General features: G+C 39.7%; 1 long non-coding RNA gene across 6 annotated transcripts in view; it reads left to right on the plus strand.

Annotated features, from left to right (window-relative positions):
- Nucleotides 1–370: 370 nt before the first annotated feature.
- Nucleotides 371–27,028, plus strand: part of LOC116445931 — a 95,912-nt gene continuing 69,254 nt past the window's right edge. For 5 of the 6 annotated variants that reach the window (XR_004240947.1, XR_004240952.1, XR_004240949.1 and 2 more), the window contains exon 1: nt 372–517. This is a non-coding gene — a long non-coding RNA (uncharacterized LOC116445931). Of the gene's footprint in view, nt 518–27,028 lie in introns of all 6 variants that reach the window. The other variant, XR_004240951.1, reaches the window with a different exon arrangement.

Consider the following 27,028-nt stretch of genomic DNA (forward strand, 5'->3'; position numbering starts at 1 on the left):
ACCTTGTTCCCTTCTAAGGATTTTGCATGTGTGTATCCAGAAACACACCAGAGAACCACTGCAGTCCACTGTATTTAGCTTATTATGTCACAGCTGATTCCATTTTAAAAAATTCAGGTAAAAGACTTCATCTTCCCTCCATCTTTTACATGCTGATATTTTATATATTCAATCCTGAAAAGCGGAAATGTGTCACTTGGAATGGTAAAAAATGCTGTTTAAAGGTGGTTATTCAGGATACTGTAGAGTGAGGAAGAGTTTTTCTGTAACAGCCACAAAGAACTGGGATGAAGTCACGTTTGAAAGCTGTCACCCAAAAACATGGATGAAAGACAGGTTATAAAAACCACTGTCAATACTTCCCTTCTTCTTGCCTCCTCCAAATTTCTGATCAGGAATACTTTCAGAAATGATATCAGACACTTTGCCTCTCTAACAGCTCTCAGTGTACTCCTGCAAGCAGGACTAACAGAGAGAGGAGTGTTCTCTACTGAATGTCAACTGCTGTCTGAAACAGGTAATTCCTTTGAGATCATCTACATTAACATCATCCAATACAACCCCATTTAACCATCCTGTGTTAACTGCATGCACAAATTAAGTGTGGGAATTTTTATATCCTTTAAAAACATATTCCAAAATTATTTTTTGATGGGTTGCTTTGCATTTTTTTTCTTTGCAATTAAAACCACATCTGTGTTCTTTGATTGTACTGCTGTAGCAACAGGTTCCTAAATAGTTTTGTAAAATTATGAACTCTGTTAACTCACTGTAAACTCTTCACAGAGAAATAAAGTGACTTGCCATAGAAATTCTGTATCAGAAGAAGAAAAGTGTGTTATTGTCAAATATAAATCAATTCCACAGCTGTAAAAGCCTTTTTATTTGTCATGTGCAGGCAATAATATAAAATTAAAGTACAGTCAACACAGGGACCAGTTGTTTTTCCCCATAATAAGGCCTCAATCCATGCAACATCGTGTCATTTGTAAGCTGACATACCATGGTACATAAGGCAAAGCGATGTCTTCTCTGTGCAGATGCATATCTGAAGTTTAAGAGGCATTACATGGACAAAGCGATTTTGTTTTCCTGTTGTAATTAATTCTTCTCTCTTAGTCTTGATCATTTTGCAGCATTCTCTTCTTTTCAAGTCTGAAATCAATAATTTGTATACAGTTCTTAGTTTTAAAAAACTCCATACAATCTATGGATTATTCAGAACTTGTTTGTGGAGTAGGCATGAATGCTTTTACTAAAATTTGATATAGAAAATATGTTCATCTTCTGCCTTCTTCTGGCACTCTTAGGCATAGCAGTGAAAACAGAACTTGAACTCAAACGGCAGTATAGTGGTACACAGCATCAGCCAGCATTTTTGTAAGCCAACAGCTGCTTCTTGGCATGAATTAAATAGTTGAGTTTAGGAAAAAGCAACTAGAGCATATCTTTCCAGCCTGGAAGAACAAAGGTGGCCTTTCTAGGAAAGTGATACAAAGTTCTGGAAACATTGTAGATTTGATCTGTCATCGCTCTCTCATTAGAAGGCTCCCACTGTGATTTACTAGACTATGTACAAAAGAAAAAATTGCAATGTGAGACCTTAGAACTGTTAATTCTTTCTATTCTGGCATATAATTTTCACTCTCATTTTTCATTTTCCAGGATTTTTCCTTTTCTTTTATAGTAGTGAGTTTCATCCTTTGCTTTCAAAGGGAAAGGGACAAAATCATCACTTACATAATTTTTCTTGTTTACTGAGGGCCCCTAGCCTACAGTTCACACTATCTGTGCTCTGGCAAAAGCTCTTGACAGCCAAAAATATAGCATTTTTATATTTAGACAAAAATAATGTGGTCCTAATTTCATTTTTAGATATAATTCTTAACTAATGTTTACCTACTTCTGATTTTCCCTCTTTTATGTTTTGTGTGATGTACATATATATATACATACATAAAATTTCATATATATATATATGAAATTAAAAGAAGAAAAAAAGAGAAGAAACTCAAAAGATTGCTCAAATAAAAGGAATAAGTATAAACATTATGAGTAATTTTGTGCTGTAAGTTAAGCTGCAACTTGATGCCCCTGATAAAATCGTTTGTGCTGTACCTGTGCCTCCTTCATTTCTCTCCTCCAACAGCCTGTTCTTCTCAAATGTGTAAAACTGCACAATAGAACATGAGCATTAGGAAGATTGGGCTGAAGACTGGGATGTGGTTTTGCATATCAAGCACACAGTGCTCAGTGGACTATTGCTCTGCCTAGTGTGACATCTTTCTTCTTCTGCAGTAATGAAATATGTACACAGCGCACCAGGCTGGGAAAGGTTCAAACTCTTGCTGTTTTTAGTTTGTACTCGTTGAAAGTCAGGTGTCTGAAGAATGACCTCAGAGACCTTAGTCACAATTTTTTCACTAGCAGACTTGTTAAGTCCAGAGAGGAAAGCCACTGCCTAGCAGGACTTGCAGGACTTCAGACACTAGGCAGAGTTAGCCATTCTCTTGGACCCACGTATGTACTCCAAAATGTCACAGGGGAATATCACAGTCATGCTGCAGTTCAGCCTCAGCTGCAGTTCAGCCTCAGTTCATGAACTCTGCAGTATCTTTCTTCAACTGAAAGTCAGTCCTGCATCTGGAAGGATATCCTCTAAACTGATGGTGGTTTGGTGCCATTCTAACTTTACCCCAAGTATAAGCTGGTATTGCACATTGTGCCAAATCTGGAATAGGGAGATGAGTTGGGAAGCAGGTTCAGTGGTAGTTTGAACAGGAACAAAAATAGGATTTCCATGGATAAGGCCTTACTTGGCCTGTGGTGCTAAGATCACTGATACTCTACTGTCATATGTGACAGGCTGATGAAGGGACAACGTTGTGCTTCCTAAAGGGCCCTGCAGCCTGGAAAGCAAAGGTTTACAGACTAGTTTTCCCTAGGAAAAGCTTGGTTATATGTGTACCAAGAGGTTCAGGGTACCTGAATCAGTCCGATAAGAAATAACTCCCTCTCTCTCCAATCAGAATATGGTGGAGGTGTTGAGGAGTCTCCTCAACACTGCTCCATCATGTCAGTCCAGTGTGATCAACCCACGCTAATTATAAATATAGTCAGGTTTGAACCGTGTCACCTCCATTCTGATCCACAGACAGTGTATCACAACTTATCACACTGCTTTTGGATGCTTTGTTTCACTGCAGCTACTAAACAAATGCTAGTGTCCTAATAATTCTGGCTTGCTCAGAGTATAAGCAGCTTTTTTCTTTTTGCCATGCTTTTTCTTTTTTTCAATATTTTTACAATCAGAAACACAAAAAGGGAATCTGTGGTTACTATTGAGTCAGTGCCTAGGTACTTTGCGTGACTTAAAAGTGAAAAGGATTTTGCCCCTTTTATCTCATTTCTTACCAGCCTGATTTAAATGATTTCATATCTGTGGAAATGCAAGAGAAATGACATTAGCTGGAGCCTGTGGTCCCAAGTGCCCAAGATAAGCCAGCAGTTTATCTGCTAGGCAGGAGAGCATTTCAAGACATTTCACACGCTCACTCTTGTAGCACCTGTTAACAGTGCATGACTTTGTGGGATATCAGTATGAAATGGTATTCAGTGAGAAAAAATGAAGCATTTTTATTCATTCATTCATACAGTATTTTTATTCACTTATTCACATGAACAGCAAACACTATCAGGAAATAGCTGTTGCACTATGTATTCTAGTACATGACAATTTCAGGAAAAGCTCACCAGGGTCAGTATACCAAGGAAAACAGAACCAAATCCACCGTTTTAATGGTTTCTCATGTGTCTTCATCTTATCTTCCCAAGTGGCAGTGAGTGACCTCACTTAAAGATTAGTCTTCACTAGAAACAGTAATACTGCTCCAATGCCTTCCTTTGCCAGAACATTTCTTTCAAACAGATGAGAGATATTTTTCCAGATCTGTTATTTTCTTCTCTGTACAACTTCTGGAGACTTTGAGATTCTGTTCTTTCTCAGATCCATTGATTTAAACTCCAAAAATATTCAAATTAGAAGTGGATGTGTAACGTATTTATGGTATTCATTAGACACAGGCTTTTTATAATCTGTCTGAAAATAGGGCAAAAAAAAAAAATTGAACATGTTTCCATTCTTTTTTTCCCAGAATTCATAATAGAATTTTTAACCTCAAAAGTGCAGATTTTTTGCTGAAGGAATTTGTGGCTAAATTGAATTTCAGGTGTAATTTCGTTCCTTTTTCCCATCAAAGAAAGGAGTTGCACCTTTTAATATTTTTTTTCTGGTTTAAATTACTTTTTAAGTGACACGGTATTTTTTAAAATAAAACTTGCATTCAGGCTGAAAGTTCTAGAGTTTAAAATGGTCTGTCATACATGAGTGAAAACTGGTGAAAGTGGTCTTTAAGCACCAATATCAGGTGGAAAAAACCCAGTGACAATATAGACAGTCAATAGACTAAACTGAGACCATGGCATGAGATGTTCCAAAGCTACATTAACAAATGTACCAAAACTAGTGTTTTTCTAGAAAAAGGAAAGAAATATTTTGAAGAAATAAAGATCTCATCAGGTTTCTACTTGGCTACATAAAACTAAATCACTGTGATCTGGAAAATACTTGATTGTAAGAAGAAGCCTCAGTGGATGCCAGCAGAGAGGTGAGATATAAAACCTGGAGTGTTTTACCAGTGACAGGTTCTCTGCAATGAAGGCAGCCTGGGATACAAGGCGTGCAGGAAGGGAAAGTCCCTCATAAGGTATGGGAAAGCTATGATTAATTTAACAGGAAGGAACTTGTAAATTTGATTTTACTGTAAGCAGATGAATGAACTCTTCATCTGTGTTCTTTATCTATAGTAGCAAATGCACTTGGAAAATAAGCGGATTTCAATATTTCTGTTCTGAGGCACTGGACAATCTGCAGTCACCCGTCATCATTTTCAGCCTATCCATCTCCATTCAAGTAATAAGGAAATAGATTTGTTCACTAATGTTTGACTTCATGTCATCAGCAAGAAAAGACATCTATTTCTTGTGATGAGACACTGTCTGCTGGTAATTTTATGGTAATTAATCACAACCATCATATTTCTTCTTCCATGTTGCTTTGCTGTAAGAAACTACAATGTTTATAGTAAATTAATCTAAAAGAAGCATCAAAAATGCCTGTCCTTTAATTTTGAAATTAGTAATTTACATTTGTGTCATTTATGTTACTTCTGTGACAATTTTAATAGTGCTGCAATTAACAGTCTATAATGCTTTCCATGATAAATCTGCTTTTCAGATATTCATCATTCAGATGTAAGTATTTACTCCACATTCAAATGAGCTTCACTGATTGGGAGCAACTGTTTATCATACACTAGTCTAGAGGCAACAAAATCATATTCATGCTTCAGTTACTTCAAAATAGCAAATTTTTAAATGTTGGTCACTATTGGCTTTTTAATATGTATTAATTAATTATAAAATAATAGCAAAGAAGAACTTGGACTCTAATTTCACTCACAAACTTCATTTATTTATTTAAAATAAACTATGTTTAAAAGCAATTTTAGTCTGTATGTGGCAAAGTCAAATTAAGATCATATCAAAATTTGCACCTGACATTTCCTTATTTTACCAGATTTTGTAGAGTGTATGCTCTTTTGAACTTTTTTTGTTGTTGGTTTTTTTTCACTTCTCACATATTTTCTTCTCTTGTATGAACTAGACCTTGCCCCACGAATTTATGCTTGTCCAGGTTTGTTCTGAGTCCAGGCACAGCCACTGGTGCATTTTGGTGAATAAGGAGTGACAGGCAAGGGCAGATAAATGTGTCTGGGGTTTTTGGTTGTCTCATATCAAAGTAGCGTCAAGTTTCTGAAGGTTGTGTTTACTTGTGGAGAAAGCCTCTAGTCATCTCTCATCTCTTCCATAGTCCTTGTTTCAACTTTCACCCGGAACTGACAGCTGCAGAGTATGAACGAGGCTGCACACTCTTCTTTTTCTTGCACCACCTCCAGCTTCTTCTGCTCTTCAACTCTGTTTCACACAGAAACAGAAAACTCCAATTTCATGCACGTCTTATGCTGCTCAGTTGGGGTTTTTTTGCAGCTCTCTCCCACCAGCCACTCTCCTACTCCACTTAACTTCTCCCTGTCTTCCTCATTTACCTCAACATCTCCCAGACTGGATCTGCTGGAGTTCTTTTTCTGTGTATCTCATCTTTCCTTCTGCTGATGATTATTCTAATCACTGGTACCTGCAAAGCAGTGGGAAATACAAACAAGTCTCCTATATTCTAGGGGCTACAGTAATGGTTCAGACAATATCAGACAAAGCAAAAGTCATTAAAAATGAGTTCTTCTAATGCACAGTTGAAAAAATTTTCCTATGGATGAGATTATTTTTGCTTCCAGTAGATGCATGCTGAGAAATAGAGGAAGGAAAAGTTTCTGTCTTCTCATTGAAATAAAACCACTGAATTAAATACAACCCACAAAAATGCCATTTATCTCAAATAAATGACATAGGTTGTGGTTTGGTTTTGTTGGTTTTTGTTTGTTTGTTTTTTAAAAGGTGTGTTAGAGAAAAAATTTATTTCAGGAGGAATAAACTCCCTGCGATTCAACAAAGTAAATTTGCTCAACAGTTTCAAAATGTCTCCCTACTTCTTCCTACTTTTTTTTTTTTAAAGATTGCCCAAAACCTTCAATTTTCCTTGAAAATTTGTGTGAATTTCTGCTCTGCCCAATTCCATGGGGAAGATCACATATATTAAAAAAAGTGCAATTAAGTAAATCTGAAAATATTTTATTTGGGCTGCAGTTCTAAGAATACTTTATAGCGATTGTGGGCAGGGAAAGCATCATGCTATAAGGCCAACATTTCAAGCATTTATATTCTCAGCTAAACTTTAGCCTGCCTGCTCTTATTTTATATGATTAGGAACAGAAACTTAGTTTTTAAACAAGTATTTTCTTTCAAGACCAGTTAAGGTGATGCATCACAAAACTCAGGGTTTTTTTCCATGAAGAAACATTCCAGTACAAGCTGTATATCATCTCAATTAATCACATGCAGCTCTGAAGCTCTTATCTTAATCCCTGTACTGATAAAACAGTAATTGTTCTGAAAGACTACAAGGGAAACCATGACTCAAGAAAGGACATGATGTTCCAGTTGATCTCAATTACTCTAATGTAACTAATTCTTTTGTCCACCATCTAAATTTAATGCTTCTGTCTCCCTGAGGATTTGTCACAAGATCTCTTATATTATATACACAGGTTTGTGCTGACCTGTCACTATCTACTCTGCATTCTCAACCAAACCGAAATAATTACCTTAATTTACCTGACAAGTCTTTTGAGACCTCAATTAATCACGGTATTTTAAGTGTTTGAATTAGTTACACACGAGTCATTAGTTCAGTGTATCTTCAAAAGATCAGATTTTACCTTCTACCTGTTTTTGGGGGTTTTTACACAGAGACATGAAGAGCTAAACTTCTGGTCTAAGTGAACATTATTGACTCATACTTCATGAAGACTTAGTTTTGGTGTGGCAATACAGCCTTCAGTAGAGTTCCGCCACTATATCATGAAGAAAATAAAAATTTGCCCATCAGCTTCAATAGTTCTAGTAGAGTGAACATTTGCCTAATGGCAACCAGTTTGCTCTTTTCGCAGTGTATTAGATGAAGTCCCTCAACATGCATAAAATACTATATTCTCATTTCTCTGGGAACAGCATTTGGGCATGAGCATGCCTTTCTGGAGCTCATTGTGCCATTCGGTCACGTTAAGTATTTATCTCTTTCTCTCTGCCTAAGGGGTAACTGTACGGTATTAAGTACCTGAATTAGGATAGGAAATAGTACATCTTAAAACCTGAAAGTATGGTATATTTCACTTTGAGAATCTCATGCTTCATCAGTTGATGTGTACTTGTTGCGTTGCCTCTCATCCTTCTCAGATGTACCATGAAAGTAGCACTTATAACCCAAGCCACATCTCAGTCACTTAAAAGGATGGGCGACTTTCTCCCAGGTTTTACTGCAAAAGAAATCTCAAAAAGCAGTCTGGTGAAAGCATTTCCTGAGTATGGTCACCAACAACTTCCTCACTCCTAGTACAAGTAAAAATAACAGAGAAAGACAGAAAAGATAGTCCTGGAACCACTTCCATAATAACCTTGTTCAGTCCATTTAGAAAGAGAAGTCTCTTCTTGCTCATGCTATGAAAACATTATCACACTGAGACAGCCGCCCACTTCCAAATTACTCTGTTCAGTCCATTTAGGAAGAGGTTTCTCTGCTCGTATGTGAGTCCCTTCCCCCGACTTGCAGCTTTTCCCACAACTGCTTTTGAGGGTCCACTCTTGAAGTTTTTCGGGGTACAATTTTAAGGTTGAGCCGTTCAGAAACAAAAGTTCTCTTCCGCCATCTCTGGGAGCATTTCATCTCTAAGAACAGAGGCCCTCCGCCTTCCCTGGGAGCAAAGGGTCCTCCTCATCTTCATCATTAGGACTATCTCTGGGAGCATCTCTAGGAACTGAGGTTTTCTCCTTTCCCGTGTGGAGCAGAAGTCCTCATCGCTTCCATCTCTCCCTGTCTAAACTCCTCATGAAATTACAGCTGCGTCAGCATCTGTCTCTCTCGTTTCCGGCGCTGGGACAGGTGGCTGCGGGGCCCGAGCGGGCGCCAGTGGGCCCGGCCCCTGCTCAGGCCAGGCCGGACGAGGCCACGGCTCCAGGATGACCCCCCCCCCCCAGCAGGGCTGTGGGCAGCCAGAGCGGCTCGGAAGCCCCACCCCCCCCCCCCCCCTCCACTGTGGCCAAGATTTCAGCAAAGTGGCACCTCTGTCCGGCAGAGGTCAGGTGACCAATAGCGATAAGCCACACAGCTGCAAGGCCGAGGTGAGATTAACCCTTTTATTGCTGTGAAGAGCTGAAAACCTGAGGGAAGAGAAAGAAGTGATGCTTAAAGCTGAAATTCTGTTGTGAAGCTATGATATATCAGAGTACCCGTTGTAATTCCATGAAGATATGGGGGGTGGAGTGTTCAACTCGCAAGCAAAAGCACCTGCGCTGAGATAGGCAGATGCTGACGCAGCTGTAATTTCATGAGAAGTTTGGACAGGGAGAGATGGACCAGATGAGGACTTCTGCTCCAAATGGGAAAGGACAAAACCTCAGTTCCTAGAGATGGACCAGATGAGGACTTCTGCTCCAAATGGGAAAGGAGAAAACCTCAGTTCCTAGAGATGCTCCCAGAGATAGTCCTAAAGATGAAGATGAGGAGGACCCTTTGCTCCCAGGGAAGGCGGAGGGCCTCTGTTCTTAGAAATGAAATGCTCCCAGAGATGGGTGAAGAGACCTTTTGTTTCTGAACGGCTCAACCTTAAAATTGTACCCCGAAAAACTTCAAGAGTGGACCCTCAAAAGCAGTTGTGGGAAAAGCTGCAAGTCGGGGGAAGGGACTCACATGCGAGCAGAGAGACTCCTCCTCTTCCTAAATGGACTGAACAGAGTTATTTGGAAGTGGGCGGCTGTCTCAGTGTGATACTGTTTTCATAGCATGAGCAAGAAGAGACTTCTCTTTCTAAATGGACTGAACAAGGTTATTATGGAAGTGGTAAACAGACTGAACATCTTTTTACATTGTCAGTGGGAGAAGGGAGGAAGGTGGGGGGGAGGAGGAGAGCTCTGAGGGTATGGCGTAATATTTTTTTCCCTCTTTTAGGTCTGTTAATAAACTTTGTATTCTTTCAAGTTTGGTGCCTGCTTTGTGTTTCTCCTAATTCTTATCTCACAGAAGATAAACAGTAATGAGTATTTTGGACCAAACCACTACAGTATGAAAGCAGGATAAACCAAGCAGTACATAATACAATCTGTAGCGGGTTGGGTTTGTAACCAGGCAGAAACACCAATTTAGTGTAGTGGTTTGGTCCAAAATACTCATTACTTTACCTTCTGTGAGATGAGAATTAGGAGAAACGCAAAGCAGGCACCAATCTTGAAAGAATATGAAGAAGTTTATTAACAGACCTAAAAAAAGGGGAAAAAAAAAATTATACCACCTTCAGAACTCTCCTCCTCCCCCCACCTTCCTCCCTTCTCCCACTGACAATGTAAAAAGACAACCCTTGAGATGTTCAGTCTGTTTACCACTTCCATAATAACCTTGTTCAGTCCATTTAGGAAGAGGAGTCTATCTTGCTCATGCTATGAAAACATTATCACAACGAGACAGCCGCCCACTTCCAAATACTGTTCAGTCCATTTAGGAAGAGGAGGAGTCTCTCTGCTCGCATGTGAGTCCCTTTCCCCGACTTGCAGCTTTTCCCACAACTGCTTTTGAGGGTCCACTCTTGAAGTTTTTCGGGGTACAGTTTTAAGGTTGAGCCGTTCAGAAACAAAAGTTCTCTTCACCCATCTCTGGGAGCATTTCATCTTAAAGAAATCTTTGGGAGCATCTCTAGGAACTAAGGTTTTCTCCTTTCCCGTTTGGAGCAGAAGTCCTCATCTGGTTCATCTCTCCCTGTCCAAACTTCTCATGAAATTACAGCTGCGTCAGCATCTGCCTATCTCAGCGCAGGTGCTTTTGCTTGCGAGTTGAACACTCCACCCCCCATATCTTCATGGAATTAAAACGCATACTCTGATATATCCTAGCTTCACAACAGACTTTCAGCTTTAAGCATCTCCTCTTTGTCTTCCTTCAGGTTTTCAGCTCTTCACAGCACTAAAAGTGTTAATCTCACCTCAGCCTTGCAGCTGGAATGTGGCTTATTGCAGTGGAGGGGAGGGCGGGGAGCCAAGCCGCTCCGTCTCCCCACAGCAGGGCTCGGGGGGGGCGGGGGGGGTGGTCCGCGGCTGGAACAGGGCCCATCGGCTCCAGGATGGCCGTGGCCTGGCCTGGCCAGCCCGAGCAGGGCCTGGGCCGGGCCTGTTGGCCCCCCACACAGGGCCTGGAGCCACCTGTCCCAGCACCAGAAACGAGAGAGAGAGGCTCTGCCTTGGAGTTTCTATTCTTAAGTGTGGATCACAGAGGTGGTCACAATTTTAAGTGGCTTAGAGAATTGTCCATATTCAGACTGGCCATCTGATAGGTTCTGTTAGGTCATAGAGGAAGCTGTAAGCACCCCTTTGCAGGAACATCACTTCTGAGACTATACCTGCTAACCTATGACACAATCCAAGGCAGAGAAAGGACAAGAAGGGGAGCTTCACATCAAAGGTGGACTATATCTTTGCAGCTAGACTGCTCTGACTTCTGTAAACCATTCCAGTCACACTAGAAATAATAATGCAGAAACCCTTTCCCTACACTTGCCTCATAAAGCCTTCCATTGGGCTTTAGTTTGCAGAGCTGGGAAGAAAGCACGGGCCATTGGGAGAATCTTGCAGACCAAGTCAGCTTACATTTCAGTTTCAGGGGCCCAAGAGAGTGAGCAAATGAGCTCTTTTTTAAAGCCATTTGCAGAAATTTGCTTGTGTCTGTGTTGTTTCCTCCAAAGGGGCCAAATTGACAGGAGCAGGGCAGAGCTAAGCTTAGAGCTTTTACTTTAGATAAAAAAGTTTTGCTAAGGATGGCTTCTTCATTGGATGTGGAGAAACACTATAAATACAGAACTTTCCCAAAACTGTGGCTACAGCCAACACTTACCTCATAGCACATTGGAGGAGCTGTATTTTCAGATTAGAAAGGCAAATTTGGTACCTTACTCTGAGCTAGCGCTGCCCTTACTTATATGAACAATGGAATTCCTCTGGAGTCCAGGCTCACAGCCTTTAAAATTAGAACAGTGCTTACAAGTCTACTTGGACACTTGCATGAGTAAATATATGTGTACACTGACAGAGTGGTTACGACAGCATAACATTGGGCACTCACTCGTGTCACAACAGCTGGTTCAAGGCTTTGTTCACCTCTCTGGTTTTTAAACAGGCTTTTGGGGGAGTAGTGTTTATATTCTGTGTATTCAAATATAGGCAATTGATTTTGGCTCATGTTTTGTTAATTGTCCTTAGGTCTGAACCTCTAGGAAATTGATAGCAAGATAAATACTAACTAAATGACAGATTTTTAAAAGTTAATTATGGGGTACAATTGGATAAGTATTATTTAAATAAAGAGAAATTATGGCAGAATCTCCTTATCCTGCAGATAGGAATTTCTGAAACCTTGAAAAAAATGTTTTCTTCATCAGTCCTTTCAGGTTTAGCCTTGTATATACAACTCAATTCTTAACTGATTATAACATAAGCACCTGGGATCCTTTTCCATCACCCCAGGAAACAGATTAATCATTTAGACCCAAGTTGTCTGAGAGTGAGGAGTACAGTATTCAGAAGAAAGAAAGAGTAGAGGACTGAGGGGGTTTTATAAGAGACACATTTTCTGCACCTTTTCAGGTGCTTTCATGTATTTGCATGAACACACCCAATCTGTCCCAGGATTTGTTTGTCTAACTAGGTTTCAGATTAGTTTTACTGTAGAAAGTTTCAGACCTGGATATAGCTTCCCATCCTTGACACACCCCTGAAATGTACAGTGAGACAGCAGTGTATAATTCTGAGCCTTTTGAACAGCTAGCCTGTCAAACCTACCTTTCTTTACCATAAAGCTAATCCCCATCTGAGTTTGTCAAACTTTGGTTATCTCAGTTTGGCCTAGACTCTCCCCCACCTGGTGGGCTGTGTGCAGCACCAGGAACACTGGAGTGGGAGCAGCAGTGCCTGGAGCTCTCCCAGGTTTGTGTAAAGGGTCAGCTGGCAAACAGCCAGAATCTGTGGGTCAGAACTAAGGAATGCAAAGATTGTAAAATATTAACTCCTTGCTTTCCTGTAACTCTGGAGAAATTCCCTGCTGAGGGGTTCAGCTGTAGGCCAGAGAGTGTGTGTGGCCACAGCCCAGTCTGAGCACCCCCTGTGGCTGGTGCTTCAGCTCAAATCCTTTTGTGGCTCTCAGAGCTGCAATGGATCCCCTCAGGTTTGTTGAGCCCTTGCCTGTTTTTTAACTAACTCTGATCATTAAATGGAATTGGCCAGACAGCCCCAGGAAACACGGTATGAAACATGGGCTCACATCTAGGATGGTTAGGGAAGAAGAATGGAAATACATTTGTTTCCTCAGAGAAAGAAGGAGAAATACTTTTTTTAGAGTTGATTAGCCAACATCTTTTGTTTATCTCACCATTGTTGCATGTTGTGGTCTGACTGAGGAAAGAAAGGGAAAACCTTAAATGACTATTACAAGTTAAGACAATGTAAGAAGATACGGACCCAAGCCTCTTTAGACCTTTAGAGATTGCTACCTTATAATAAAGTGTAAAAAAAGGTTATTTTCTTTGTTATATGTTTTATCTAGGCAGGAGTTTGCCTAGGAATATTCAACACTTGGTGCTTCTCTGCATGTTGGTAAAATTGTTCTTTAGTTTCGAGGGTACAGGGGTTTTTGTCTGGTCCCTCTTTGCTGGAGGACCTTTTGCTGGAGGACCTTTTGCTGGAGGACCTGTATTTCAGTGTACGTCTTGTGTATCAGAGTTCAGATATTCTACCAGCTTTTCTGATGGAATTGCTAGATAACTAACAAGACACATTTTTCTTGTAAGTAACTGGAAAGAATGAGTCTCACTGAGACTACAAAATCATTTCTGTAATCTTTCAACTGTAAACCTAGATTTCCAGATAGCAATTTTAAATATTTTAGAAACATTCTTTCTGTCCTGTGTTTAGAGAAATCCTTCTTAAGCTGGATAAAAGTATACTCAGTGTGAAAATTCACTCCAACCAAACCCAGAACAGTTTCTTAATGTTCTGTATCACAAAAATTATGTGAGTAGAGGGATATTATACATTTGTCCAAGTATTTGCTTTCCTTGACTCCATACACTGTTTCTCGAGAATTATTTCTGCTTACAAAAGAAGTGGTGAGACAGATAAGGAGCTACAACTGAGGCTGGTGAACATTTTACTGGTAAATGAGCAACATATGTTGGATGCCCTCCAGCACCACTGTTCACAATGCTTTTTTGTCAAGGTATTTTCTTTGAAGAGTATGAGGTTGTCAAAGCAAAGTATTAAGACTGAGTGAATCTGAAGTGGATAGATTAAATAAGTGCTGCCTGCTCTCTTTTCTCTTTTTTTTCCTGTTTATTTTATTGTACATAGACTTGATCCATGAGTTAGGAGGAGTCCTGTGTTTTCTGTCAAGCATGAGCCTCAGCCTTAGTGACAGAAACGGCATGAAACTTTGTTGTGTACTGGAGATAGCTAATTTGTCAGTTTATTTGATGGGACTCTTGTTACAGAGTTTGCACCCCTCCCTTTTTTTAACTCTTATGGTTTTGAAACTTTTTGTTCGAATTCTAATCTATCTATTTATCCTGATCTATTTTTTCCATTAGTCTAGTTTGTCAAGCTTGTGTCTAAAGGCAAATGAGAGAACAGTGCTGTCACTTTTAATGAATGAGAGAACTAACCTGATCTTAATATAAATGAATGCTAAGAAATTGAAAGAGTTATTGTTACATTAAGAGTTACACCTGGTATAAATTCAATTATCTATCACCTCTAGCTGTAACCTGTATAACAGCAAGCTATGACATGACAAGTTCTGAAGGCCCCAAATAACTATTAAAAGGCAACTGTGGGAATATATCTGATTTTAACACAAGAGGAAAATGGCACAGAGAAAATGAATGAATGAAGTTACTTCTGCACAGTAAATAATTAAAAAGCTCAGTCACGAAGCTCATTAAACTGAACAAGATTTTATAATCCACATTTCCTAATAAAACAGTTACTAATAGTTGTTGTAAAGAAAAAAACTATGGTAACCACTGTACCTAAATGTAGGGGAAATATTCTTTCAGTCTTGGTGAATGTTGATTTCTCAAGTAACACTTATGTGGCAGTACATGCATGTTTTTTGTATAAATTCCTTACATTAGACAACATAAGTTTGTTTATAAACTGATTATGGCATACAGACTTGGGTCCTATACAGTTTGGATGTAGTATTCTTGTGTTAAAGGTTATTTTCTGTTAAACCATGACACTGCTATAAGTAAGATTCCTGAATAAGAATCATACTCCATGGATTTTGAGGCATCTTTCTTAAAAAGCTTCTCTGCCAGGGAAATCAATGTTATTTATGTTCTACTGTCTGTTAGATCCTGTTGTACTGAGCCCAGTGTGAGCAGCACGTCACTCAGTGGGACCCTCTGGAATACAGAGCTACGCATTGTGAGGGCTGATGCCACTAACTGGTACCATGTGATGGGCCATGAAAAACAGCTTATAAAAGCTGCGCAGAAAGACACCATGAAGGTGACAAATTCAGCTTTTACTTTGACATTTTAGAACTTTAGTGAAGTCTTTATTACTAGATTTTGGTAAGCTCAATTTGTGAGATATATATTGAGAGATATAATGTACGGATGCAGACATCCCAGCCCTAGTTTTTTACCTTGTAGCTGAATGTGAAAACTGTTGGTCTTTCAAGAATAATTTCTGGAATTCCAGCATATTCTTATTTCAGTCTGTGTTCTGGGGTTCTTGGCACTATCATTTGCTTATACTGTTTTTTTAAAACTTTACAGGTCTTACAAAATATTTTTTTAAGTAACTTTAGTCCATACAAATACTTGTTATTTGACAACTGAGGGGTTTTTTTCCAAAATTATTAAGCTCTTCAAAATAATAAGGAACGTATAATATACTAAAATTTTGTGGTAATTTTCTTTCAAATTATGTTTGTTTGTAAAAAAAAAGAGAAGATTTTTTCTTTTGGGTCATTCTTTTCATGCTCTAACCTCTGGATGTCTGACAACAGTACTGCAGTTGAAGTTTCTAATGCTCAAAGAGGTAAAAACATTCTTGCAGCACCCAGGGAAGGGGGTGAACATAGACCTTGGGAATGACAAGTGGAAAGGAACTGGTCCTTTGATTGATTTCTTGAGTCTTGTGCATGGTTTGAAAGCCTGGCAATATTGACACTCCTATACAAGCTCTGCACTTGCAATGAGGCATCAGGCCCTGCCTGGCTTTTGCTTGCTGTGTCTTTTTCTAGCCCCTGTGATCTCTGCCCCCATATGACTTGTGTCATGTACAGACAAGAAGCGTGAGTAAGAGTAGCTAAAGCACTGTGCTGAGGAGAGCATATTTACCTCTTGTGCTACTCGGTTACTGCCCAGCTCTGACACAGCTTCACGGTGCTTTCACTGAGTCCTCAAGCACTGGCACATTTTCTGTGCGGTGACAACAAAAACTAACCAAAAATCAGGGGCTTGTCTTCTCCCTGTTTCAACAATCTTGAGTAAGTGATCATACTGGTAGTAAGAAGAATGTTTTAAAAGGAAAGTAAGGCTTTCAAGTTGAGAGATGTCACTGAATAATTATTTTTCGTATTTCTGCCCACATGATGGCAGTATAAGTTAATCCAAATGAAGAAAATAATAAAAAAATTATAGCTTTACAACAATAGAATTCTGTTGCGCTCCCCCCAAATCTAAAAAGCTATGAGAAGTTTTCAAATATGACCAGTTATGAAAGGATAACTCTTTTTATTGTAAAAGCCCCAAAGACTTAAGAAGTGGTAAAGCAGTGCTTCATGCAAGAACCACATGTAGCTAATTCTGAATGGGTATGGAATGGTGCTGCGTTATAAATAAAAGTGGTCAGTAAAGCTTTGTTAGTCATGCTTGTCTTAATCATTTGTAGTCAATAAAGTCATTGAAGTATAATTGCCACTCCCTGGCATCGGTTTTGCAAGTGCAGAACTGGAGGTTTGAGACTGCACGGGCAGCTGGATGCTGAGTGTTTCATCTCTGGTAAAAGCATAGAAAGTCTAAACAGACAGACTATTGAGATACCAGCTGCAAAAGAAGTTAGGCATTCCTTCAGAAGGATTATAACAGGAACAAGATCTATTGAATTTTTCAAGCTCTTCATCTAATTGTAAGTTGAATCAAGAGCGTTTGAGTGTGTGTGGGGGGGGGTGGTTCTGAGTGTGTTTACTGGGTGAAATCAGAGAATTTTGTCAGTAGTCACAGATAAAGCTTTTAATGTTAAAAAAGAAAAATAAAAAACCACAAACCCCTAGATACAACCCAACAATAAACACTTCTGAACTTTGACATATCTGTAAGCACATGCTATTTTTTTTTTAATTTTCTGTGCACTGTAATTTAAAAGTCTAGTACACTTAATTTTAAACTTCAACCTCTTTCTTCATGTCAACTTCAGATAAGAAAACGCCAATAGCTGAACTGTGTGCTTTCAACAGCAAAAAGATTAATCAGTTACTCAGGTCAGTCCAAATGCAAGAATAAGAGGCATCTATGAAGCCCATCATGTTCCTTTGGGTAAGGTCTCAGATGTGTGACACCTGCAACCAATTTACCTCCTATCAGATTACAGAACATGTGAGCACAAGCAACACCTTTTCCTTTTCCTTGCTTTTTTGAACTCAGAGTTCAGTCTTAAACAGATGTGATTTTCCCCTCCTTTTCCCTGATGGTGTATAAATGAGGAATTGCAGCAGTTCTGTTTTGCTTGTGCAGCTTTGTTTCTTGAATAAGTTGGACTTCTTGATGTCTGAAGACTTGTATGGCATGTACATGCAGATATGAAGCTAAAAAAGTGGGAACTGAAGCAGCTAAAATACCAGAGTAAGTAATCCTTTGCTCTGTTTGTTTAGCATAGCTGAAGTTTTTTTGTTTCTCAGGTTGTAGAATATTGTAGAGTGCTAGTCCTTTCTGACTTCTGTGACTACCATGGCTAATGAATCTTCTTATAATGCATCTCTTTTATTTGCTACTATTGATAACGTGATGTAAATCCTTGCTCTCATTATTTATACTTTATAGGTACATAGGAACTTATTGTGGCGTGCTACATTCCCATATGTTTGGAGTTACCACTCAAGTTATACCTAAAAATAAACCCCCAGAGGTACTGTGGTAACTCATTCCTATGTCTACATATGACTGGTACTACTAATGGGAGAAGTCCTGACATCTTCAGTGTCTAGGGAGTTTTCTGACCCCATAATTCCCTTAAATTTGATCAAATGTTTGTTTTGTTTTACCCTTACTTACCTCTATTCTTTTGGAACATCTCACTTTCTTCTCAGTAGGTAGCCTACAAATTGTACTTCCAGAAATTGCCTATCAAAACTTCATAAACGTGTTTTTCCTCTGTTCTCTCATCCCACACCTTGTATAAAAAAAAAATCTCGATTTCCTACCACATACTCTTCTGCATGGCCAGGTCAGGAGTATTTAATGACATTGCTCTCACACATTTTACTGTACTGATCTATTATTCCATCAGGAAGTTTTCCCATTAATTCCACAGAATCACAGAATAGGTTGGAAGGCATCACAGTAGGTTTTGTCCAACCTCCCTGCTCAAGCAGGGTCATTCCAGAGCACATTGCATAGGATTGTGTCCAGATGGCTCTTGAGTATCTCCAGGGAGGGAGACTCCACACCATCTCTGGACAATCTGTTGCAGTGTGTGGCCACCTGCACAGGAAAGAAGTTCTTCCTCATATTCTGGTGAAACTTGCTGTGCATCAGTTTCTGCCCATTGCTTCGTGTCCTACTGTTTGACATCACCGAGCAGAGCCTGGCTCCATCCTCTGACACCTCACTTCAAATACTGACACACACTGACAGGGTCCCCGTCCCAGCCATCTCTCCTGGAGGCTGAACAGGCCCAGCTCCCCTCAGTCCATCCTCATAAGAGATGCTCCAGTCCCTTTATCATCTCTGTTACCCTCCACTGGACCCGCTCCAGGAGCTCCTCATCTCTCTTTGTCCCGAGGAGCCCAGGGCTGGACACAGCACTCCAGATGTGCTTCACCAGGGCTGAGCAGAGGGGCAGGGTCACCAACCTTGACCTGCTGGCAATGCTCTCCTTAGTGAACCACAGGACACAATTGGCCTTCTTGCCCACAGGGCACACTCATGGACACTTTGTTGTCCACCAGGTCCTTTTCCACAGAGCTGCTTTCCTGCAGGTCAGTCCTCGGCCTGTACTGATGCATGAGGTCCAGGTCCTTCTGGAGGGATGCACAGCACTCTGGGGTACTGGCCACTTCTCCCATCTTTGTGTCATCAGCAAACTCGCTGAGGGGCCATCTGCCCCTTTGCCCAAGTCATTGATGAGTAAATTAAACAATATTGGGACCAGTATTGAACTTTGGAGGACACCACCAGTGGCAGGCCTCCAACTAGACCCTGTGCCACTGATCACAGCCCTCTGGGATCTGCTGTTCAGCCACTTCTCAATCCACTGAAATGTCTGCTCATCCAGTCCACAGTCCACAGGTTTGCCTATGAGGATGTTGTGAGAGAGTGTTGGAAGCTTTGCTGAAGTCCAGCTAGACAATATCCACTACTCTCTCCTCATCCAATTCAACTCATTTAAAATGTGCTATTTAGTAGAGTGCAGAGATTGTCCAAGACGAGGGTCTCCTGTGCTAGGCCCCATTCACGTGAAGAACAGGAATAAATGTCTTCTTTAAAGGGATTAATGTGAAAAAAAACCAAAATTCAGATCTAGCTGCCACTAAAAGCTAGGTAAGAAAATAAGACTGCTGCAAATTAGGATAATGCCACAGTATCTTGGGATGGGCTGAGATAATGGGGGGAAAGTGTTCCAAAAGATAAATATGACAGAAAAAGGGATGTATTAAACTGAAGGGAAGGGAGACTGAGGAGAGCAAGCTGTTTCCTACACATTCAAAATGCAGCTGAAATTAATTTAAAAAAATATGTAAAGTTTTCAAAATGTCCAAGGTTCTTTATTTGTGATTATTCCTACTGCCTGATTTCTTTTTGTGCCTGGTTTCCAAAATGATTCAGAATTTGAATATTAATAACAATGTGAGAAGGCATAGGGAGGCTCCTCTACCCGTTTGAGTTCAGATTACTTCCCTCTTGTTTTTTCAGCGCTGGCAAGTAGAAATATGTGGGGGAAATTTACTTATCTAACTTCTCTTGGGTGTCTTTGGAGAGAGCCATCAGGGCTGCTCAGAGGAAGCAGATTGGTACAGGCATGTCAGAGAAAGCACTTGTGCTGCCTAAAATTCCTGGGAAGACGCAGCAGCAGAGGGATGTGAATTGTATCACACAATGTAAAAGAGAGACTGGATAGATCTGGATGCAAACCTGCCACAAGCTTTGTCATTGCTGCATCTTCATCTGTGATCTGCAATTTTGTGTTTTCCAAAATAATGAGAGACAGATTCCTGTGGTAGTTTTCTATTCATGAGTGTGGGAAAGGTGTGCTTCATGGGGCTAATTTAAAACAAAAAATTAAGGCTTAAAAAGATTTGTTTATTGATACAACTTTCTGGTGTGTAGGAGGCAATGTTCTTAGAGAATATAGTTAGGTATTTGAGCACCTCTGTATCATACCATACATGTAGTCTGATACCCAAGTTGCAGTCTTGTTTCCTTACCACATTTGTTTAGGCTGAAGCACTTCAAGATGCTGAAGTCGAACAAAACTGTTTCTTCCTTTGTGTCAAGCTGTATTTTATGTTCCTTCTTAGTTGTTTTCCTGTATTTATGCTCTCTTACCATTAATAATATTCAAGCGAGTGCATTCTAGGTCATGTCTAAAATAAATTTTGTCTTCTATCTCTCTGTTAAACTGTCTGATAAAATTCCTAGTGCGTTATAACTTGCTGGAAGAAAACATAGAGATTACTGGATGTCCCATGACTTTGACAGAGGTTAGAGAACCGTTTAACTGCAAGCTGCTGTTAAAAATTCAATGTAGTACATTGCAACCAAACTGTAATTAGACTGTAACAGTTCCTAGATTAGTTTGATCTCCTTTCAGTCCCTAGTGGGCAAAATCCTTGGCTATTGCTACAGCTGGTGTCAAAGAGTAGCCTGGAGCTCTCTGGCATCCACTGGGATTTCTTTTGTATAGACTTCCTGCCCTGCCCCCACCAACAACTAGCCTAGCAAGCCAACAGGATGTTTCTGGAACTAAGGAGTAGCTAGGACATTGCTGTTTCTCCTGTTATCCAGTGCATGGGTGTGTCTGGAAAAGACTATTAATTGGCTGTTCTTTTGCACAAGGCATTCTCAGCTGCAGAAATATCCCTTTATAGGCCTCTGCTTGCTTATGTAGTTCAGAGAGGCCTGGGGGCTTCTTTGACCTAGTTCCCTGTAAAGATTAATGGGAGTACTGCTCTCGGGCTCAAAGAGTGCCTTTGTTTGTAGTTTCCACTAGCACAGTGGAGAGATCTGGCTTTGGTGGGCTTGATATGGAGAAAGTGATAGCTCCGACTGTCTTGCTCCCAGTGGTGACACCTTTCAGATAGAAGTTCTCAGTGCTGGAGTTGATGGCACAAGTTTCACTATAGCATCCACTAGAAGAGCAGGATGTCTACGGCCCTAAAGTTCTTCTTTATCCCCATGTCAATTCAGAATTTGGGTGGTTTTCTGCAAGACAAAAGCAGAATGTTTAGTTAAGACGCAGGTCAACAAAGAGCAATCAGTAGGTCAAGTAACGAGCCCATTTATGAATTAATAAAGAACTCTCAAACATTTGATATAAATTAAAAGTATCTTTATCCAATGCTGTTAATAACGAGAAAGCCTGACTTTTCTTAACTGGTTGTGCTGGCTCCAGGCGTACTGATTGGTTTATGTGTCCAGGGTGTGATGACAGTTTTAGCATTCTTTATGGAAACAGTATTTCCATGCAGAAATAATGATGCAGAACTGTAAAATAGTAGAAGGTGAAGCTTCTCTTGATTTTTCTTGATGAAACTGTGGCATGGACACAGAGTATGTAGCATTTTCCTATAAAAAGCTCATTATGTTGTGAGTGAAATAATATTTCTAAAGGATCATGATAATGTTAACATCTAATACATATTTGTTGTTTCTTCAGTATTTTTAAATTTTTAACAGCATCTTAAATGTAACTTGTGCAGTGGCCTTCCAAAAATGGGCATCCCTTGTAAATAATACCTGACTATTGTTGTCATTCTCTTAGATTGCCCTAAGAATACAAGTTGGTAATGGTACTAGAGTTTAAAAAGTCAACATTTCTTTAAATATTTTTTGCAAGTAATAATCTTTATGTCTTGAAGGGCAGAGAAATCTAAGATGCAAATGTTTGAGACAGGAACTTGGTGGTTAATGGAAGAGTATGTTTTTCTGGGTTAGAAATTCCAGAAATTACAGATAAACAGTAGTTGGTCTTGCTCAGGCCAAGTATGAAGCTTTAATTCTACTCCACCGGCATTCACAGAATTGCAATGTTGTAAGTTTTTGTTTCTCTTTGGCATGAAAAAGGAATACAGGCCAACTCTAGGGTACCAGTCTCCTAAACAGCCAACATAGTTTTATTGCCAAACAGAATTATGTTGTCATTAATATTTAGATATTCTGTTTATTATGAAGGGTGTGATGGTCCTGACTGCATTATACCCTTGGCTACCTTTTTCCCTTTACTTTGGCACTTTTCAATATAACTTGTTACAGAACAGTCAAATGTGACCAAAAAAGTAGGAGTTTAGAGATTGGCATTGATTCTTAGTGTTTAGCTATTCTCTTGGTGGGTAGAAAATCAATTATATTAAACATAAAGTATTTCAATGTTGTCAATTTGGTCTAAGACAGAGCATAAACCTTTCTTATTCTGCCATATTGAGGTTAAATCTTGCAAAACAAAACAATCCATGTTACTCTGTGTCGCTCAGGTACCTGACCATCACAACAGGATTGTTCTATTTAAAATGTGGTGCCTCATAGCTGCAGTATGACTTTTTTTCACATCACTATGTCCTTGGAGCAATGCTGCATGAAGCAACAAGATGCAATGAATTTTTCTCATGAAACAGATTTGTCACATGAGTTCATGGCCATGCTGAAAGGCTGGCCCATGTTCATTCTCTTAGCAGCATAAATCTGGTATAATTAGAAAGTCAAGAGTGTCACGTCAGTTTATGTTGCTGATTGTGTAGTCTCCAAACACAAATTTAATTGGACTAAAACAGTTGCAATCAGAAACAACATATTGCTCTCGGCTCCTCAGGTTGATAAGGGGCAGGTTGGGACTGACCTGTGAAGGTGTGCCTTGGTCAACAGCCTTAATAACAGCATCCCGTGGACAAAAAAAGGAGAGCTATCTCTCTGGCACTGCAGTGGAGCTGGTGTCTGGCACTTTGTGTATGTATAATAAAATATCCTCATCTCTCCATATAGCAGCTGCACTGCATGAGAAGTAGTTCGCTGAATTTACTTTTAACAGTGTTTTGGTTTCACTGTGAAATGCACCCACACACAGTTTTACGGGAATGTCTGTCTTCCAGTTAGGCAGAGTAGTAACTAAAGAATTCCCTTCTCCCATTACCCCTGCCCAGTGGGGGAGGACAGTTTATATACAGCAGGATCTTTTTTATGTCGATCTGTAGGTGGAAGTGCCCTGCAGCCAGACGCTGGTTCTATGAGGAAACTTAAGCAATAAAAATATTTTATGCTTTTACCTACCCCATCATTCAAGAAAGATATTTCTGCAGGTGTGAAGTGGCTTCTCCAGCAAAGCTTCCTTCAGAGGCAGAGTAACAGGAGAGATGTTTGGCACTGTGAAAGAAGAGGTCAGATGGCTTACAATGTCTTTTCAGATCTGCTATGTTTTCTGTGCTACTTTGTGCCAATACATGACATTCCCATTGATTCAAGATAAGAGGATAATTGCACATTATAAACATTGCAGTTGTGGCAATGAGAATTTACTTGGGTTGTAGGACCTATAAATTTGGGGCTCCCACTTAGAAAATGAAGACAAAAGCACGGAATATAAACAGCCAAAAAATTTGTTACTCGAAGGAATGCTCTGGAGATGCTCAGTGTCTTATCTGAGATGTTAATGAAGTATTAAACAGTTATTTCTTATAGTCAATCAGAATGAAATCTAATCCAATGCAGAAACGAGTCCCTGTACTTAGGAACAGGACTACACAGAGGTAATTTGGGTGGTTCATGGACTTGCTAGTGAGCCAGGGTTTAGGACTGGATCATGTCAGTTGGATCTACCCCTGTCAAAAGAGAGAAATGGTAACTCTGTCTACCCTTGAATTAAAGCATACAGAAATCTGTCTCTGAAGCAAGGTAATTGCCAGGATGGCTTAAGCCTGATTGTCACAAACCCACACCCTACACTTACTATCTAAATTTTCCTGTTGTTGCATTTGTAAAGAAGGTAAAAAATGGCAAATAAAGCATAATTTTTTCACGCAGCTGTGTGCATAGTGTACAGTCATAACTACTCCTCAGTTTTCCGCACTGACTGCAGAATAGCAAAAAACCCCTCTGTGTAAATGAGTCAGTCTTGGAGAACTTGTGTAGTTATTGACCTCTCACACCTTGTTTGTTCCATTTTAATCAGCTCTAGCAGGAACAATGTTTCATCATAGACATACAGGAACCGTTCTTAAAGGACCAAAGCTCAAATGTTTATTTCTAGCGCAGCTTATAAGTGGCAAGTTTTTCAAAAGTTTTTGGGGTACCTAGTGTTTGTTGAGTAGCTGCAGACTATGATGCTTGATGTCCTCAAATAACACTCCTCTGAACTGCTACTTGTAGAAGGCTACAGTCAACTGAGAAAGGAGAAAAAGAGGAAAAATCAGATGTCTTCTATGACTTAACTTTTGGCCAGGAATGGTGTCCTATACCGATTGCAGGCACTGAATATCAATGAGCCATGGCAGTCAGCTTGTCTTGCACTGCACCGACTATCCATTAGCCAGATGTTAGTGCAGTAATGCCTGAACTGCCCAGGCTCTGTCGTAGGCACTGCAAACCAAGACTGCCTGGCTTACCCAGGAAACTTCTTTGCAGAAGGAGCATGGTGTTTCTACTTATTTTTAAGAAGGCTGAGATGTCAGTTTGATATTTTTAGCTCTCTTTTTTGTTGTTTCTTTCTCCCCATCAGAACGCAGTAAAAAATTTCCTAAAATATTCAAAATGGTACTTTCTCTGCATTTCCTTCCCTTAGCCTTTCCTCCACCCCAGCTACCTCTTTCATTACAGGAGTATTTGAGGGGAAATGTTCTCTTCTGCTCTGTTGGGTTTTCCACCAAACTGCTTAGGACATGTCTAGAACAAAGAGAAGCCCCTTGACTGTTTCTTCCTAAAAGTGCTGTCTAGGATGTTCTGTGTCTGCTGCTGCTGGAGTGGTTGTAGTTTCACACTCACTGCAGTGTTTTTGGTAGGCGTGTGCTGGTCCCTACGGCTCATAACCTGGCCCCAAAGGCATTAGTAGGAAGTAAATGTCTGAACTCTTCCACACACTGTGTGGCTTGAGCATCCATTTACAGCTGTGCCATGCCTGGGAGATGCTGCTAACCATACTGATGAGATCTGGTGATTCACCAGTTGACTAAATGCTATGTAGGTGGAGAAAGAGTGATGTGGGGGACAAAGCTCTAAGACAGTGGATTTCTTGGACAAAAACCAATTCATCAGGAACCAGACTGGCTTAGTGCTGGGACCTGGTATGATTGCTGTACGCAGCTGATGTAACAGACATTCTTCAGCTACCTGTGTGGCGTGGGGAAACAAATTGGGTTCACAGGGAATGGCTTGCCCGCACAGGAGAAGCAGAACATGTAGTTGTTTATACTATCACACAGATGAAGTAAACACTCAGTACCTGACTACTGATCTATGACAAATTTGAAATGCCTTACTTTTGGACTGGGTCTTTAAATGGAAAAAATATCCTACCCTGCTTGTGGGAAACTTCATGTTATTTTAATTTCTCCTTTCTTTAAAATAATTCATCATGCTGATTATACAGGCTTACTAAACTTCAGATGGCATGAATCTTCTTTGGTGCTTATTCTCAGGCTTGTCAAATCAAAAACAATGCTTTTAAAAGTTCTAAACAGTAACATTCCTCAATAAACCATTTCTAAATGACACAGTGAACATGAAAAATTGGAACACTAATGAAATCTTTTCTGCATGTTAAGGCATTTGAATAAAACTAACTTTATTTTTTTAACTGGGAATTACTTCTGCCTGCTTCCTTTTAGTTAAGGTTGACTTAAATAAAAAGTCAAGTTTGTGTTTTAGTTTTGAACAGAATTTATATAGTGACATTTGCTTATCCTCATATGAAACTGAGTTATAAAACACAGAAACAGTGCATAAAGGTAGTGGGAAGAACACAAAGCTTCTTTTGAGAGAAATTTATTATGATGCATATTGTTTTTACTTCACTGAGATGAAGTCAAACCAAAAAATCTTTAAAATGAACAGATAATTTTGCCTGCAATGATTCTTTTTACCAATTTTCCTCGTATTATCTCCAGTCCCCTAATCTAGACAGAGATTATGGCCTCACTACTTTAAGATACATTTTAAAAAGCTATTTACTTTTCCATATTTATTTTAATATAAATATTTCTTGGAAAGATGAAAAGAGTCCTTCGCATGACTTAGTGCTTTTAGGTTCTGACTGGAACATGAAAATGCAGAAATCAAGACATGGGATTTAATTACAATACTCCTACTGAGCTCTGGGTCATAACTTGTACAGTGCTGTTATGACTTCTGTATTTACTCTCCACCTACAAAGTGTTGTCTTGGGGAAATGGACCACCTGCAGAATAAGTGCTGTTAAAAAGGGAGGTAGTAATGCTGGTTTTGCTTCCATTTTTTTAGGTGCTCACATAATTTGCTTGCATTTTTACTGATCTTTTTCCCTGACTAATGAGATGTATCACACTGTTATGCCTTCCACCAAAGTATTTGGTCCTTGTGGAACTTTCAAATCTCTATTAAACTATTGTTTTACCAATTTACAACCTTTTATGTGCCTTAAATCTATTAGAAAGCTCCCAGTTTTTTCTTAGCCAAGCTTGGGGATTTCTGTCCGTATCAACCCTAATCCCAGCCTCCACCAGCATTAAGTCTTGTCCTAGACCTGTGGCCACTTCAGCACTGTGATATGAATCACTGAATTTCACAACATTATC

The sequence above is a fragment of the Corvus moneduloides genome, chromosome 6, assembly GCF_009650955.1.
Source record: "Corvus moneduloides isolate bCorMon1 chromosome 6, bCorMon1.pri, whole genome shotgun sequence".
Taxonomy (NCBI): domain Eukaryota; kingdom Metazoa; phylum Chordata; class Aves; order Passeriformes; family Corvidae; genus Corvus; species Corvus moneduloides.